This window comes from Manis javanica, chromosome 1, assembly GCF_040802235.1.
Source record: "Manis javanica isolate MJ-LG chromosome 1, MJ_LKY, whole genome shotgun sequence".
Taxonomy (NCBI): Eukaryota; Metazoa; Chordata; class Mammalia; order Pholidota; family Manidae; genus Manis; species Manis javanica.
Genome location: NC_133156.1, coordinates 141,700,697 through 141,711,173, shown reverse-complemented (window position 1 = coordinate 141,711,173; position 10,477 = coordinate 141,700,697). Strand labels below are relative to the sequence as shown.

Genomic DNA, 10,477 nt, shown 5'->3' with positions numbered 1-10,477 from the left:
GAAGAGATTCTATAATGCCAGCTGCTACATGGCCACTCAGGGCTTCTAAGCAGTCTTCTATCTGATGGAGGGTTAATTCTGTAACTTCCAGTGTCCCACAGCAACATGGGACAATAATAAAGGGGCTGATACTCCTTGTTAGGTGGCAGATAGACTATATTGGGCCTCTGCCCATATCAGAAGGATATCGGTATGCTATGAATTGTGTGGACATGGCTACTGAACTATACTGGTTGCTTTTCCTGCATGTTGTGCAGATCAGCAAACCACTAAGAGGGGCCTAGAGCATCTCTTTGCAGCCTATGGCTGGCCACAGGTGATTGAGAGTGATCAAGGTACCCACTTTACTGGACATGCATTGCAAGAATGGGTACAGCAATTAGGAATAAATTGGAAGTTTCATGTACAATATAACCCTACTGGGTAGGCATGATAGAGAGGTACAACAGTTTGTTGAAATCTTGCCTGAAGTCATACAACAATAAGCTGTGTGGCTGCTCAGTTCGCTTATGGACAGTGCTACTGCATTTGAATGAGAAGCCCAGAAAAGGAGCCTTGCTTGAGCCCTGTGGATATGCTAACACACCTTGCTGCCTCTCCTGTACAACTGTATGTGCAAACGAAAGAGGAGTTATTGAAGCCAGGATATGGCCAGCAGAGCAACATCCTGCTGCCAGCCCCTACTGCATTAAACCCTGGGGACACTGTTGAGTGTACGTGGCCCTGGATATTTCAACACATGGACCAGGGTTGGCTGGCTTTTCTGGTATCTTGGGGAAAAGGCCTGAAAGCTGGCCTCCAGTGTATTCCTTGAGCAACAGCAAAGTGGCCCCCCCAAAATCATGGTAGTGTACCCCAAATGTCCAAGAGGTAATAGCATCTTATGGGGAAGCTTTGTTTTATCTTTATGGCCAGTGTATGTAACTCCTGTAGCCCTATATATTGACCCATCTGTAACTCCCACAGGGATGGGAGTGAGAATCTGGTATACCAGACTAGGACAAGATCCCATTCCTGCCACTGTCCTATCACAGGACCATTCTCTTGCATGTATCCTACCTGATGGACAAGATTTGCCTATGCTGGTGTCATGAAATCTAATCGCCCTTAATGTTATTTTTCTCCTACAGTCCTTGTGGCCTGGATGCTCCCCTGGCTGCAGCTGTCGCATGATGATTGCTCTGAACTCCATACCTGTTCAGCTACTGCCTGCCTGTGGAATGGGTGAGCTATGGACTTAATCTGCATAGGACTTTGAACCTATCTGAAGGCTCTGGCTTGAGGATTATCATGATTTTGTTGCTGTTGCTACTGTATGTCATTAATCTGATTACAATGCTCCAGTTTTCTTGTCCAGGGATCATTGTGGTAGAGAGAGAACAAGTAGATTGCAAGGCGAGATTTCTGGAGTGGTGGCCTATTGGTAAAATTGCAATATTTCCAGATTCTCTCGCCTGGCTTTAGTGCATCTCCATATCAGCAGGTGTTCCAAGGGTTGGAGAGAAGTGGTCCATCCCCATATCAATGGGTAATTACATGGGCTAACTAGGGCTTATCTGGATCTGAGAGTTTGGGGTGAGTATTTGCTTGCTTCTGCCGCAGCAGGAGAGAGAGACTTGGAATGACTGCTTGTAAACAATAAATGGGTTTTAAACTTTTATTTCTTTCTTTGACTGATTTTGGGTCCAAAGTCATTTTGCCCTGAGATTTCCCCTCCGTGGATTTACACCCTACTGTTAAAAAACAAACAAACATCTTTATTGAAGTCCAAATGACACACTAAACTACACTCTTTAAAGTGTAGAATTTAACAATTTTTGGGTCTGGTCACTATCTTGATGGTTTCACAGGTGTAAATATATTTCACAACTGCTTGCCCTCTATGCTAAGTTGACGTGGCATTCTTTCTACCATAACAATCTGCCTCCTCGGTTCACTCAGTACACTTCACCTTTAAGGATTTATTAAGAAAAATATTCAATTAACTAATTCACATTGGAAATTTAATAATCAATAGACCAGTTATGGTTGTCCATTCAAAACTGTTATAAGTTTATTTACTCATTATTTGATTTATTCAACAAATACTTATTTCATTATGAAACCAGGAACTCTGCTGGGCACTAGAGATATGACTAAGCTATTGCTAAACTGGATGAGAAGAAGAGGCTTTAGTCTCTGAGAACTCCTTGTCTGACTGGAGATACAGGTAAGGAAGAAAGAGCCTTGAGGATGTGATGTAAAATCCTGAGGACAATGCGAGGGTCCATATCCAATCTTGTGGACTGTGGAAAACTTCCTGGAGGAATTGGTGTCTGAAAACAAGTAGGATTTGTCCAAGGAAAGGAGGGGTTTGTGAGAGTGTTCCAAGAATAGGGCAATGAATTTGCAAGATCCCTTAGAGAGACAGAATAAGGAATTTGCAAGTGGCTCAGCACACCTGGACCAGAATGTTGAATTTATCAGGACTTGGAACATTAAATTAGATTGATGAAATTGTGAAGCAAACAAGTTTGAGAAGTATTTACAAGGAAGGCATAACAGGACTTAAAGCAGAGATCTAAGAGGAGAGAAGACTCTGATGAAACTAAGCAAGAATCTAAGCTACTGCCCAGGTTTCTGGTTTGAACAAATGGGTAGATCAGGTTACTCAGGGAATTAAGGCTTGTGGCAGAAGGGCAAGATTTAGTTTGTTTGATCCATATTGTATTTAAATTGACATGTCTGGTCCTGGTAGATAATTAGGTATTTGCTTGTAAACTCAGTAAAGAGATCTGAGCTGGACTTAATTTTTTTTTCTTACCAATATAATTGTCACATGACATTGTATAAGTCTCAGGTGTATAATGTTTTGATATTTATATATTGCAGCATGATTACCACCATAGCATTAGTGTATACCTCTATCAGGTCACATCATTATTAAGATCTAGTCTCTTACCAACTTTGAAGTATATAATATTGCAGCTCTGGGGGGAAGGGGATTCCCCACCCAGGCAAGTTCTCTATGAATCAGGTATGGCAGAAGGACCACAGGGGTGAGAGGTTGGAAATGAAAGGGTTTATTCTCACTGCTCACTCTTTCCTGGCTCTGAACCCAAGCTGCTCTGCTCTCTCTTGCTCAGCTCCCAAGCCCTGTCTCTCTGGCAGCACTGCACTCTCCTTCTCCTGACCCCTTACCCAGGGAGGGTCCCTGTAAGCAGGTCCCTGGTGACTGGCAGGCACCTGCCCAGTTACATATGGGAACTCAGGAGAGGACTGCCTCTTGACTCCTAAACAGGGCCAGAACTTCTGTGATTGACAAACGGCTGGCTGGTAAACATCCCATTGATGTGCAAACAGGCTCTTTTAGGTATATACAATGGACACTATCAAGGCCAGGTAGGAATTCTGGTTGAAAACTTCCATTTCCCCACAAATATATGACTGTTGATTATAATCACCAAGCTGTGTATTAGATCTCTAGAACTTACTCATCTACTAATTACAAGTTTGTCCCCTTAAACATCTCCCCAATTTTCCCACCTCCACCCCTCAGTAACCACCATTCTACTTGCTGGTTCTATTATTTTGGCTTTTTTAGATTCCACAGATAAGTGAAATCATTACGGTCTTTAGCTATATGCTCTATGTTCCTGTGATTGAAGCCTTGAGCATGGCTTAAATGTAGTGTAAATTTTCTATGATTATGTAATCTTTTCTTTCATATGTGGTTCTGAATTTTCCAAATTCTATTTACTAAACAGACATATTTATTTTGAGGTCCTTGCACTTTGAAACATTCAATCTTGAAAACTTTGCTAAGGTCCTTGAATCTCTGCCCTGACTCTTTAGGAAAAAGAGAAGATGACCATGACTCATTTTAAAACCAAAAAGACTCATGCAGGGAATTAAATTGATATTGAAGTCTCCATAGAGTACAAAGTAGATGTGACTTTTTTTAGTGTGTGAGATAAAAAGCATGATCCAAATGAAGCTATGGTTTTAGCTCTATGAATGGTGACATTTATGCATAAGATAAACAGATTTGTACACACCTTTATTTATAGCTAGTAATATTTTAATAGAAGGATTATTAATCTTCAAATAGTTTAAAACTACAGATAATGAAATAGCTTTATAAATCATGAATATTGATCTGAATAACTTATTTATCCAACAGATTAAAAAGAAAAAATGGAATGAAGTAGTGGAACAAAGCTAACATTTCAGTTTCTCACTTTTAGTGATGGTGAAGCCAGGCAATCAAATGAGGAAGATATATTTTCAATCACTTTTGTGAGTCTAAATATAATTTTACAAGAAAATTGGATGCCAGATAGAAATATAAAAAATTGGATATTGATATAAGTGGTTATGTTCTTATGAATAAAGTTCTTTTATTATGACATTTAATTATTTTTATGTGAATATAAAACCCTGAGGTAGTGATAACTGTTTTTCACAAAATAATCTAATGAAAATAGTCCCATGAAAAAGAAGAATAATATATGATTTTTAACCTGGTTTACATACTGTTTTATACTGATTATTTTATCTGTTTTTCTACATAAAGTATTTATATATTTGTCTGGTCCCTATCTAAGATAAGGGGATATCTTCCTTTTCTTTAAAAAATTCCAAATTGTTTTGTGTCAGTTAACAATTTTGAGTAATAAATGACCTCCAAATTTAGTGGTTCCAAACAATAAAAGGTTACTATTTTACACTGTCTATGTTGATTTGACAACTTTATGATTGGGCTGAGCTGGCCGTGCATCTGTGGCTGGATTTCTGGGAGCCAGCTGGTCCGGGAAGACCCAGGCTGGGCCCGCTTGGCCTGCTCAGCTCCACATGGCACCTCATGCTCCAGGTCAGCCTGTGTTGGTTTCTTGTTATGGGCAGAGCTCCAAGAGAGAAAGCAGAAGTGAGCATTTAAGGGTCAGGACAAATCACAGGGTCAGTTTGGATACAAAGGAAAGAATTACAAAGTCATGGTGCACAGAGCTGAGAAGGCCCAAGTAGGATTAAAGAATAGAAGCCATTTTTTTTGTATCAATGTAACACATATTGCATGCTTTATTTACTTAATTGAATCATAGATTCCTATTTACATCCGGAAAGCATATCTTCTTCTATCCCACCATGCCTTCAACAGGCTGTATTTTTTCTCCCAAGGATTTGCTAAGTTGGTTTAGGACTCTGTGAAAGTGACTGCATCATTTCTCATTTCCTTTTTTTTCCTTTAGTTTTTGGTAATCTTTAAAATACAAAAACAAGGCCATATAGTATAGTTCATCCATATATGTTTTCAGAATTAAAGTGTTTTCTTTGGATACCACAACGCAAACCCTCTTTCCTTTTAAAATAAATTAGCTCAGTTGGTTTAAATTGTTAAACCAGTCATCTCTCTTTTACACGAAATCTACTTCACTAATTTTAATAGAGAAGCTGACAATTTCTTCCCTACCTGCGTTGCCCTTTGTATATGACCGATAGCCAACTGCACTTGCAGCTGTCTTTTCTCTCTCTTTTTCTCTCTTCTTCTTGGTTGCATGTAACTCCTTTCATATAATAACAGGAGTAGAGTTTTGGCCCAAGGAACCTATCTATATGATGATACAAGTGAATCTTTTTGATTACATAGGATTTGAAATAGAAACCTTAGAGTCCAGGATAATTAGGTTATACCATGTGGTGAACTGAGTGGTCATTTGGAAATGAAGTCACAATTGGATCATATCGCATTGGGGATCTGAAAGAGCAAAACTCGTAGCAAATTTTTGTTTGGAAAGAAGTAGGAGAATGTGTTAGATAATACAGTAAGAAGAAAAAAGGAAAAGAGAGGGTAGCTTCAATTTCTAAATTTCCAATTCCAGATCCATGTTCTTAGGATGTGCATACTTTTCTAATATCATAAATATTCACAAGATGATCTATGTGCTTTAAAAAAATAAACTCCTGTACATAGATCAGCATAAATATCTTTCTGTCTTATAATTAAATAATAACTAATACACTAAGATTTTGAAGCCTCAGAGTTAAGTCCATCCTTAGAAATACCTTTTCTGAAATGTTTCCATGAAATATTTCTAAGTGTTTTTCTCTATTCCTTGGTAGCCAGGATTAGTATTACTGGAGATGATTTTCTTCAAGCTACTTTATTTTCCAGTTCTTAATAAGACCTTTGGTTACAAAGGGCACCTGCTCCATCAGAAACTGAAATATTGATAAGGAGCTCTGTCTAACTGGGGACCACCAAGCATCATGAGGCAAGTGTTTGAAAGCAGGCTTCCGGCTCAGTTTTCCATTCTGCAAATGTGTGTTGGCTTTAAAGGTCAAGAATGGTACCACAGGGATTTTTGATTGCATTATTCTGATTTCTCAACTATGAATCACTTTCTTTCCAAAACTATAGAGGAAGAGGTTCTAAAATAAATTTAGTCATTACCCTTTATGATATTACCTCCATCTCTTTGCCTGGAATAATGCCTAATATTGGCTGACATTGGAAAAGAGCATTTCAATTCTATCTTGGAAGAAAGGAAAAGAGAAAATCAAAGCAAATAAAAAATACCATGGGCTTCAAAGTACTTTCTATTTTCCATTGTTTACCAATGACTGTTTTTCTAGAACACTGATCATATCTACTTAAAAGGGTCAAATCAGAGCTCTTACGTGACCAACCCATTTATTCATTTATTGAGAGACATATAGCATTGACATATTTCATTATTTATTCAGGATAAATTATTTCTTTGCTTTTAAGAAACTTGTATTTTATTATAGGAAATACATGAAACTTAACCTGAAAATACCAAAACTCATGCCTCTGTATATATTAAATAGTTACTCACACTATTAGCATTGTTTATATGACTTTAAAGAAAGTAAGAAAGACCGTAGCTAAGATATAATTAATTTTTGCATTTTTCATTCACCAAAATGTTTTTGTTCCTTTTGCTTAATGAAGTCATTATAAGTTATATACACATGTAAAATCTGGACCTTTGGCTTTGTTTCCCCATACTAGCCTAGTCGCAGTTTTGTCTAAATAACTTTCATGTTTAAATATGAATCCCTAATGTGTTGGTCCTGGGTTCCCTTCCCACTAATTTTTTAAGTGAAAAGCGTTTCATATTGTAATGATGTATAACATTGGGTTATCTTAGTCTCTACAGGACACACCTTATGAACATTACTAAATTTTATTCTTGGTTAAAAGTCAAATATCCTGTAATGTAAACTACAAAGGCTTGTTTCAGCATGTTTCAATATTAGTTTCATAAAATAAGGAATACTGTTCAAATACTGGCCTTCTGAGAATTTGTTTTTATCTTAGGTATTACTATTTTTAAATCTGGATTCTCCAAATGTCAGAAAAAAATGTGTCAGAGCCAAATTAAAAGTTATTTTTCTCAAAATTTGACATTAAATGTAATTCTGCTTTCAGAAAAATTTCTAACTTTCACTTAATGAATATATGGCAATATATTTAGTGAAATGAACTTAACTAAAATGTCCTTTCATATTTGTTTTCATAGACAGGTGACAGTAATTGATTAGATAATTAAAAAGCTACCTTATAATTTAAGGGTCTAATCAAAATAATCAGAGCTATGAGTGATTCAGTTACTTGATTTGATTAATTTGCTGCATTATAATGTTTTTATTTAGAGAAATCAAAAGTTTGGGTGGAACTATAACAAGTCAGTTGACAGATATCAAAAGTAAAGCATTGTTTTTAGAGATGCATGATACCAAAATATCTTACATCATAATTTTCCAAGCTTTCTAGTATGTTGCATCATATAAAATAAGAACGAGGATTGTATCTGTAGGTGATAATTTTGATGAAATTAATTTCATCTTTATCAACTGAATTCTTGTCAGTCTGCTAACTTTCTCATTTGACATTTGGTAATTGTTTTTTGATCATGTTCAGTGTGAGTTGTTTCTCTCTATATATGAAGCCTTATGTTAAGAAATATATTTGGTTCATTTTAGAGTGTTTAAGAAACATCTTTTCATATGTTGTTTGTCTTAGATTAATTTTATTCATTTTGTGCCCTGATTTTCTGAATAGTATCTGTCATGTTGCTATGTCTTGGATGATCAAACAGATGTTAACAATTTCTTTTTAAGAACTCTTTATTTCACAATTTACTGCTGTCTCCACAGAGGTGTGGGCTAACAGTGAATGGATAATGCAGTTACTTATATCCAATATACAGGCCCTAAATGCTTTGCTTCTCCATTGACTGTGTGCTTCAATAATAAATAAACTGTGTTTAGAATTTACAAAATATTATGCTATAATTAATGACAGATACTGCACACAGAATTTTTCCTCCTCAAAATAATTTTTATCTGATTAAGTTCTGCTAACCAAGTATATTATCTTAGTAGGTGAAATGGTTGTACTCTGGCATTTGTTTATTATTAAAAGGTCTTCAAATACTGCCTACCCATTAAGAATCTGGAAGAAGTACTCAGCTTGCATTATATGGCAGCTAAATCTTTATATTCCCAAATGAGCATAAACACAGAATATCAACAAGGCAAAGAAAGATGACTCTGTGAGAGTCTGTGGAACAAGACAGAAACAAGACCATTCCACAACCACACAGATGCCCAAATATCTCCCTCTTCTGTCTGACATTACTGATGTTTACTGTGCAAGCAATAACAGTGCTAGTGGCACTTTATTCCTTCAGCATTCTAGATGAGTATTACTAAAATTTATATATGTTAATAATAATATTACGTTAATTAATGATGCAAAACAAAATTTTATGTTACATATTGTAAAACACATATATGAAATTATATAATACTAATGGTGTTTTTATATCATAATACAGGCATACCTTGGATATGTTGTGTGTTTAGTTCAAGACTACCATAATAAAGCAAACATTGCAATGAAGTGAGTCAAGTGAATTTTTTGATTCTTCAGTGCATTCATTATGTTTACACTATACTGTATTCTTTTTTAAAAATTAAATTTGAAAATCTGAATCTGGTGTTAAAAGATAAATCACTACATCTTCACCCAAAACGATGGTCCTGTAATTCATGTGACTTCAGCACTGAAAACCCAGTCAATGTGTGCTTAATTCACACCAACAGCATTGTGACAATTAATGTAGTTTTCTCTTTGATTAATTTTGCTGTCATCATTTCAGTATCCACAGATTCTGGAAGATTCAGACGTAATCTGTATTTCTCAGAGACCTCAATCAATAAATCATCCTCAGAAACACTATGTTCACAGAGAGATATTGAATTAACACCAGGTAATTCAACTTTTAATTCAATTTTCAGAGGCTTCTCATTCTGATCCACCAAAATTTTTAGTTCATGAGCTGGTTTCTTCATCTCCACCTGGATTTCTTTGTTGGAGATCTCTTCTATCAGACACCCTGCTTTGCTTGAAACTTAATCTTTTGGTAGTAAAAGTTATAGGAAGTGATGAGGATGGCTCACAGTACTGCTTCTTATCTGTTCAAGGGTTAGTTTCTTTCTCATTTTCCCTCTCAAATCTGTGGCATCAGCTTGGATTCCCATCAGATTTTGTTTCATTCTTTGAATACTTCCTTTTATTCTAAATTTGGTAATATGGTAAGAGTATGAGAGAGTATATTGGAGTTGTTCTTCAATGCATTTCATGACCATTCATATTAACTGATCCTTTTTGCCATGGTCCTTTCCTGCCGCCTGGAGAACGTCAGGATTGTAGGCAACATTGATAACTGTATAACTGATGCCTCAGATATATCTTCTGGTCTCCCAACACTTAAAGGTACTGGATGACTGGTTGACTGGGGAGCTGGGATTCTTTTCCACTGGCACAGATTGACAAAAAGTACTTTTTCTTTTGGTTTCAGGATCCTGCTTTGTAGACAGAGCTGTGGTTCTGGGTCAGCACAGAGTTAGCTGCCCTGGGCCAGCTGCTGCTGAATGAACTTCTGATAGCTCTCAGGGTTACTTTCAGCCAGATCATCTAGCAGGTTCCAGAACTGAGTAACTTGGGTGAGCAGACCCTTTGAGGATGACTGCATGGCTGAGGCGAGCAGGCCTCTTAAGTCTCTTTAGGTTCCCAGACACACCAGGACACCTATACTGTATTCTTTTAAGGTTGCAGTAGCATTATGTGTAAGAAAGGTACATACCTTAATTAAAAATACTTTATTGCTAAAAGTGCTAATCTCATCTGAACTTTCAGTGAAAAGTAACTTTTTGTTGATGAATGGTCTTGCCTCAATGTTGATGGCTGCTGACTGGTCAGAGTGGTGGTTGCTGAACGCTGGGGTAGATACTATAATTCCTTAAAATGAGACAACAATGAATTTTGTCACATCAATTAACTCTTTCTTTCATGGACAATTTCTCTCTAGCATGTGATGCTGTTTCATAGCATTTTGCCCACAGTAGGACTTCTTTCAAAATTAGATCCAGTCCTCTTAAGCCCTGCTGCTGCTTTATCAATAATTAT

General features: G+C 36.6%; 1 pseudogene; it reads right to left on the bottom strand.

Moving 5' to 3' along the window:
- Positions 1 to 9,099: 9,099 nt before the first annotated feature.
- LOC108409723 (PIH1 domain-containing protein 2 pseudogene) lies at positions 9,100 to 10,043 on the bottom strand (annotated as a pseudogene).
- Positions 10,044 to 10,477: the final 434 nt, after the last annotated feature.